The 7,789-nt window shown below is 46.6% G+C and overlaps 1 non-coding gene across 1 annotated transcript; it reads right to left on the reverse strand.

Moving 5' to 3' along the window:
* Positions 1 to 6,907: 6,907 nt before the first annotated feature.
* On the reverse strand, positions 6,908 to 7,049 carry LOC111722733. Its single transcript, XR_002771427.1, has one exon. It is a non-coding gene; the product is annotated as a small nucleolar RNA SNORA67 (small nucleolar RNA).
* Positions 7,050 to 7,789: the final 740 nt, after the last annotated feature.

The raw sequence follows: 7,789 nt of genomic DNA on the forward strand, positions 1-7,789 counted from the left end.
AAAAAAAAAAAAAATTGTCCCATTTGCATGCAAAATTTTGCTGATTGTTTCACAATTTTGTTAAGTTGCCTTTTCTTTCATGCTCATAATAATCATGATCAGTTTCCTATTACCAATTCCAAAACTGTCACCGCTCATGCACTTGGCATTAATGTACTGTTGATGGGCTTCACCTCCAAGCACCAGGCCTCACCATGCTCAGCTGACAGGCATCAGTGCTGCCCTGCCCCAGGCAAGGACTGACCATCAATATTAGCACACTTTGCTCAGCAAAGTAGATGGGATTTTGCTCTGGAAGGTAACTTTTGTCCAAAAGACCCTTTTGTGAGAAGGGTCTAAGATTAAAAAAAAATTAAGTAGAAAAAAATGTACTTTCTTGTCCATCTCTATGGCATTAAAGATTTTAAATCCATGGATTTTTATTTTTATAAAATAAAACCAATGTAACTTTTACTTTTCTAGCCATTCAAACAATGAATTGTATTGATAGATTTTCTGGGATAGAAGAACCCTTGAATTTCTAGAATAAATTCCACCTGCTCATGGTCACAGTTTTTACATGGATGTCTGGATTCTGTTCATTAATATATATTAAGAGAAGTTTCTGTGAGCTGCGATGCCACGTACTCTACCGAGGGCAACAAAATGAAGAGTCTGTCTCAAAAAAAGAAAAGTATTATTATTATTATTTTGAAGTGCAGTTGACACACAGGTTTCTTTCATTTTGGCTCCTTGTTGGGTTTGGGTTTTATGTTTTGCTTGCAAAATGACTGGCAGCTTCTCTCCACTGTCTCATTTCCCTCCATCTCCGGCCCCCCACTCCTGTTTCTTCTTCTGTTCTGAAACATGTATTATTATTATACAAGTAATGTGTTTCGCAGAGGTTTGTTAGAAATCTCCCATTAAGGTGACAGGGCTTGCTGCTCCTTGCCAGGCAGGTCAGGACTTCATCTGTTCCATGCTAATTGGCCTATTCAGGGCATTTTCTTCTAATAGAGTCAATTTGGGAAAAGTACAGTCTCTTCTCCTGCAGATCGTTAGACTCCTTTGCATAAAGTTAAGCAAAGTATGTCATTAACTTTCCTTCACTTTCCCCGTATGTCTGTAGTCACTGCCTTCTTCACTGTTCAGTAATAGCCCAGCATTTTCATTGTTATTGCCATTATTTAATGCTCAAAAACCTGCTCTTGGATTTATTCCTTGGTTCTACTACTTTATTTCTCAATAAATAATTCCCGCCTTTATGTTTACTAATGCTCTCGTTCCTCTTTCCTTAATTTTTCCTATTTTTCCTAATTTCTTGAGTTGCATCAATAAACAACACATTTGCATTGTATAAATGCAAATTAATATCATACAGCAGGGAACTTTCCTCTGAATTCATATACAGGCATATTCTCTAATCGGGGTATTTCATACGGTCTTGCTGTTATGTCTGGATGTTTTACATTTCAGTTCTATGGTTTTGATCTGCTCTTCAACCAAAGAGTAGAATCAAGAGTAGATCAATCTGTTAAATGGAAGATTCTTAAATTTTCTTATTGATGGCTTTTTTTTTTTTTTTTTGAGACAGACTCTCACTTTGTCGCCCTGGGTAGACTGCTGTGGTATCACAGCTCACGGCAACCTCGAACTCTTGGGCTTAAGCAATTCTCGTGCCTTAGCATCCCAAGTAGCTGGGACTACAGGTGCCCACCACAATGCCAGGCTACTTTTTTTGTTGCTGTTATTGTAGCTGTCACTGTTGTTTGGCAGACCTGGGCCGGCTTCGAACTTGCAGCCCTGGTGTATGTGGCTGGCGCCCTGCCCACTGAGCATCGGGAGCTGCCTTTATGGATAACTTTTAAAATAGGTTTTGTTTTCTAATTTTGATTTTTATCTCTAATATTTTTCCAAGTACTGCACACGGCACTTCTGCTTGTTGGGTATTTAGTGAGGTGTTCCTTGTGGTCTAATAAAAGGTCAGTTTTTAAGGACTGGTACTAGAATACCTGAAAATGTTTTTATGTTTTCTGCTTCCATGACATAGAATTAGACATACGTTAATTATATTCAGGCCTGTGAATTGTCTTACTTAATTCTTTTATGCTGCAATGTATTTTTATCTTCTTTTATCTCTTACAGAACAAGTCAGGTAAATTAATTTCTGCCACTGGTGTGTCTCTATTTAGCCATCCGCTACCTTTAGTTTTAGTTTATAAATGTTGATTCAAAATATTTGGAGCATAAAACTTAGGTACAGTCTCACTTGAACTGCCTTCCAGGCCCTTCCACTGTGAAGAGTTCAGCCTGAGTGAGTTACTTACGTACAGAGCGTCCCTGTCCCTACCTGGAACATGGGCTGATTCTCATGCTGTAGAGTCATGATGAAGTTTAGGGGCAAAGCTGGCAAAACACTGGGTCCAGAGTTCCACGGGTTTCAATTGCTGGGTCCACAGTTCCACGGGTTTCAATTGCTGTTGGCATTATGTTCATGATTGTACTCTGTTGGCAAACAGTGCTGAGATTTAACAGTGAAGGTGTCTGTTTCTTGGGAAATTGTGCACGGGAACCCGTCTGCACACTCCTCTGGCCTGGACTAGGCCAGTCAAATCGCTGCTTCCCCTCGTCCTGCGGCTACTGCCTCAGCCGTTATCGTCACTATTTTTATTTCTGCTTCTGTTCCTGCTGGTTGCCGAGTAATTCTGCATTTGCTTGTACTTCCTCTGACCAACCAGGACAGCCCTCCTCCCACAGTTCCCTCACAGAACGCCTTGAGATTGAAGGGACCCGTGTCTGTACAGGCTCTGGAAAGACACTAAGGCAGTGGCCTGGGCTGCTTTCATTTCTTCACATTCAGTAGATCATTTAGGTTTCAGTGAGAGTTTCAAAGATTGCGAAATGCTGGTTTCTTTCCTTCTTTGTCGCAGAGTGGGCCTGGGCTTGTGATATCCGTCTGCAGGTGAACATGAGAGAGAGCGGCCAGTGTCCCAGTTTCTACCCCCAGAGGAGACGCCCCTCCTGCAGGGAGGTGGGGTGGGGCCGCCAGCTGTGGAGCCACAGAATCCATACCAGGCCTTGCCAGGGAAACACCCAGAGGCTGAAATGTTAGTGCCACTCTGCTGTGTCCATACCACATCTTAAACCCAGTACTAATAAGCTAAAACTATGTCTCTGTAGGTACAGTAACCAAGTTTGGGTTCTGAGACGTATCAGGCGAGGCCCCACTGATGGTGTCTGCCAGGTCTCGGGAGAGGGGCCCACACCCTAGACTCAGTGTCCCTCCCTGGGGACTCAGACTGCTCTTGCATGGAGGACTTGTGCCTGGTTCCATTCGCTCTGGGGCTCCCGAAGTCCCTGACAGGCCTGCTGTCTCCCAGGGAACAGTGCATTTAAGGAGACTCCGAGGCCTTCTGAATTGCAAGACAAAAGTGGTCTTATATCTGTGCCGCCATAAACAAGCCATGGGCCTTCTGTCCTGGGTGCACAACGTGGGCTGGGTGGCTTCCTCCCAGTCACGCCCTTTCCAACTTTCCTTTCCGGTGCTTTTCTTAAATGAGATCGTGCACATGAACATGTTTGAGTCTGAATGTGCACTGCGAGCCCTCGACCAAGGTTGGTTATTGCCATTAACAACACAGCGCCCAGGCTACGTAAGACCCTGACCCAGTGCCTGGCATGTTTTGGGTGATTTAGAAGCATAACCACCTTTCCTGCGATGTTCTGTCATGAAAGACAAAAGAGAGGACTGGGTGTTAACACAGAGGATGGTGCCAAGTCCCAACTAGAGCCGGGAGATGTGAGGAGGGGTAGCCAGGACAGAGCTGGGCTGCCTCAGCTCCGTGCAGAGCTCATGACCATGCAGAGACAAGACACAGCCTCACACTGCTGAAGGAGTCTGCCAGCGTAGCAGGCGTCTCACAGCCAGGAGCACCTGGACTCACTTACCTGAGCGGCTGCACTGGGCAGAGGCCCCCTCTCTGGATCAGGGGTCCAGGGACGATGACACGTGCTCTCCTATTTCCAGGAGTGGAAGGACAGGAAGTAGCTAGGGCAGCACATGTCCAAGAAGCCCCCTGAGACAGTCAGGTGGATTGTTCACGCTGCCAGCCATTGGAAGGATTAGGAACCCATGGGATGGGAAGCCAGGTCAGCTGACAAGAGTTGAGCATGTGAAGCACAGTAAGTGTGTGTGCTCACCCCAGTGTTTATCAAGAGCTCAAGGACTGTGCCGGGTTGGAGGGTCGCTCATGACTAGTCCGGGCAACAGCCAAAAGGACACCGTGCCCAGAGTGGGGAAAGGCACAAAAGCCCACCGAAGGAGTTGCTGTCCACCCGTGAGGTGGGGTCCACCAGCTGCCAGAGGGCCATGTTCAGCAGGGCACCACAATGGCCATGCCACTGTGCGCAAAGGAGCAGGAGTGTGAGCCTCTGTTCCCGGGCAGGACAGCAGAGATTAGGCAAGGATGTCTCTGCACAAATGACCCTCAGAGTGGGCACTGGCACCAGGGGTCCACGGTGGGGCAGAGCGGGCACCGGCACGGAGGGGTCCAAGGTGAGGCAGAGCGGGTGCCGGCACCGAGGGGTCCACGGTGACGCAGAGCGGGCACCGGCACAGAGGGGTTCACGGTGACGCAGAGTGGGCCCTGGTGCCAAGGGGGTCCATGGTGAAACAAAGCGGGCGCCGGCGCTGAGGGGTCCACGGTGACGCAGAGCAGGCGCCGGCACCGAGGGGTCCACGGTGACGCAGAGCAGGCGCCGGCGCCGAGGGGTCCACGGTGACGCAGGGCGGGCCTCGGCGCGGAGGGGTCCATGGTGATGCAACAGGATCCCGTGAAGAGGTGACCACAGGGATTTCACAAGAAGTCTTGCACAAAATGTTCAGAAGTCATGATCTTGTTTTATTTTAATTTAATAAAAGTTACTGCGTTCCTACTGTGTGCTACAGGATACAGGATGGCTGGGATGTCCGCCCTCCTTTGACTAGTTTAGAAGCTATTTTTGACACAACTCTTAGTCTTTAAAAAATTGTTGCAGGGCTCAACTGCTTTAAAAAATAGTAATTTGACAACTTAGTATCAACAGATTGTGCTTTTAGCACAATCATTAAAGCCAGATTTACAGATTCATTAAAGCCAGCCCATTTAGGTCTTATTGGTAAGAAAGTGGAATCTTTAAATAAACGATTTGCCTGGGTTCACACAGCTCATAATAGGTGTCTCCTAGAGATGACTGGCCTCAAATTTGTGTTCTTTTTCTCTATGTCACTTGGTGTAAGCGTCCTAAATTTATCCAGGCTTTCAGAAGTCAGCAATGGGTCAGTGCCCATTTGTGTTTATTCAAATGCTGCCCACAGGCAGCCTGGCACTGTGTGCGTGAGTGTGTGATGGTGACCTGTGCGCACACCTGATTCTACTCAGGGAAACCAGCAGCCCTTCTCACCGGGCTTATCCAAACACCTCCAGAGGATGGGTGGGTGTTGTATAAAGCATGTGACTGAGCTGGGTCAGCTTCTGCAGTATGATGGCGCATAATTCTTTTTCATTAAGTCCTGGAAACATCTGTTCTCATCAGCCTGTTTAAAGCTTTAGCTTTATTAGATATTGGTTAATGATCACAGAGTCATTTGCTTTTAACAATAGGTGTTCTCTACACATAAAGCTATGTCTGGAGCTAGTGGGAGAATAAATGAGTTTGGACACCAAATGTGGGCGTCCCCAGAAGAAGCCCCGCAGCACCCAGGCATCTGCCTGAGACCCCTCTGCTTGCCCTGTCTTCACTCTAGTCCCTTCTGCACAAAAGTGTCATCACTGGTGATCGAGGTAGGGCTATTAGGAGCGTGCTTGTGTCCAGCATTGTGGACTGTCTCACATACCCGATGTGTACACTGAGGGTGGCCCAGTGCTCTGATCTTCCCTGTGCCAGTGGAATTAACATCATGCCCCGGGGCGCTGAGACAAACAGCAAATGTTGTCAACCACTTACCTGATTCCGCAGAAACAGTAAAGCCTGAGTTTAACAGAGCCAGACCTTAGGAGCAGCCCTGGAGCCAAATTTCAGCCACTACCAATAAGCACAAGTTGCAGGGTGATAGAATGTGGCTTTAAACAAACAAGCAGTGCCAGGCCTGGAATGTGATGCTGTGATGCGGCAGCTACGGGCTACTCCAGGAGGAGGTAACCTCAGACATTGCGCAAGAAGTCTTGCACAAAATGTTCAGAAGTCATGCTCTTGTTTAATTTTAATTTTATAAAAGTTACTGAGTTCCTACTGTGTGCTAAAGCACACAGGATGGCTGGGATGTCAGCCCTCCTTTGACGAGTTTAGAAGCTATTTTTGAGAGCTTAGTTAAAACGTCAGCTCCTATCTGCAACCACACGCTTCCTACCGCAGTGCGTGTCAGGGGCAGAAAGTGCATCTCGTTGCTCTCCGTGTGTCCAGCAGCAAACAGACAGGACAAGAGGGCCCATCTTCAAACCAGCACCTGGCAGCGCTCTCGTCCCGTGGATCTCAGCGTGGTCGGCCAATAGAGCACAGGAGCTTTAAGTACCCCAATGCCAAGGCTATGCCCTTGAGCAGAATAAGTCAAAACATTGAGGCTGAGACGGGGCGGCAGTGCTTCCTTCCAGCTCTGGGTGGTATCAACGTGCAGCCACCACGGAGAACCAGCTCTTTAGTGCGCAGAGGAAACAACAGGTGTGTTCCATTAAGGAAACAACTTTTCCTGCATTCTGAAGCCCCAAAGTTATTTATTTTTAAATAGCCTGGTTTTGCTCTGGAGTTTTACTTTTTATACAGCATCATGGCCTTTATTGTACAATTTTCAAATGTATATAGGAGCTATGGTTATAATTTATATCTTTTTTCTTAAATAACAACTTCCATGTGTGAATAAAAGGACACATGCTAGCAAAAGAAACTGAAGCAGACATGTAGGCAGCCCCAGGAAGACAAAATAAAGCAGCATCCCCTGTCCCTAAGAGACCTTAGCCAGGCCAGATTGAATTCCAAGCTGCCGCTTTCCTAAGAGGGGTACCAGTTGGCCCCTTGGAGAGGAACTCATCTATAACTTACAAAGTAATATTAATTTTACAATTACTTCAAGGTCTGTGGCAAATTTGTCTTTAATTATGTATTTTAACTCTAGCATGATAAATGCTATTGTTTAGTTATATTTTTAATGGTTTTACATTTCAAAATATTAAGGGAGCACAAATCCATCTCTAGGGTGAAATGAACACTATTCAGATGACGGGCATGTGACAATATTATCTGCACCTCCACAGAGTTTTATTTTTAGATATTTGGCACCTATAAATAAAAAATTCCTTGAACCTAAGGGATGGGAAGGACACAACATGTACAGTTGTGAACATTCATTCTTTAATTCAGATACTATTTATCAACAAGGACTTACTCCGTGCTAGGAGTTATGCTGGATGCACAGGGCACAAAGATGCCAGAGCTGCCTGCACTTAGGAAAAGCAGAGTCTAGTGAGCAAGAGAAATGAGCCAACGGGTCACTCCACCCAGTGCAAAAGTGGGAAACCCATTTGTAGCAAGACGGACTAAGTGGGAATCACTGTCCATGCTGCCCCTGTCAGACGTCCACAGAACCCCAGCCTCGGGGGACACATGCTGCAGGCCATGGCTGGGACCCTGATTGACAGCTCTGCTCTTTCTACCTAAATAGGAGGTGGCTGTCTCTGCCCTTTGGCTTGGAGACACAAGTGTTAGACCCTTTCTGTGTGAAATTGGGCCTGACGCTCTACTCTTGCCTTCACTTCCTGCAGTAGGAGTGATCATAAGT

This window comes from Otolemur garnettii, unplaced genomic scaffold, assembly GCF_000181295.1.
Source record: "Otolemur garnettii isolate 467f Iridium unplaced genomic scaffold, OtoGar3 scaffold00336, whole genome shotgun sequence".
Lineage (NCBI taxonomy): Eukaryota > Metazoa > Chordata > Mammalia > Primates > Galagidae > Otolemur > Otolemur garnettii.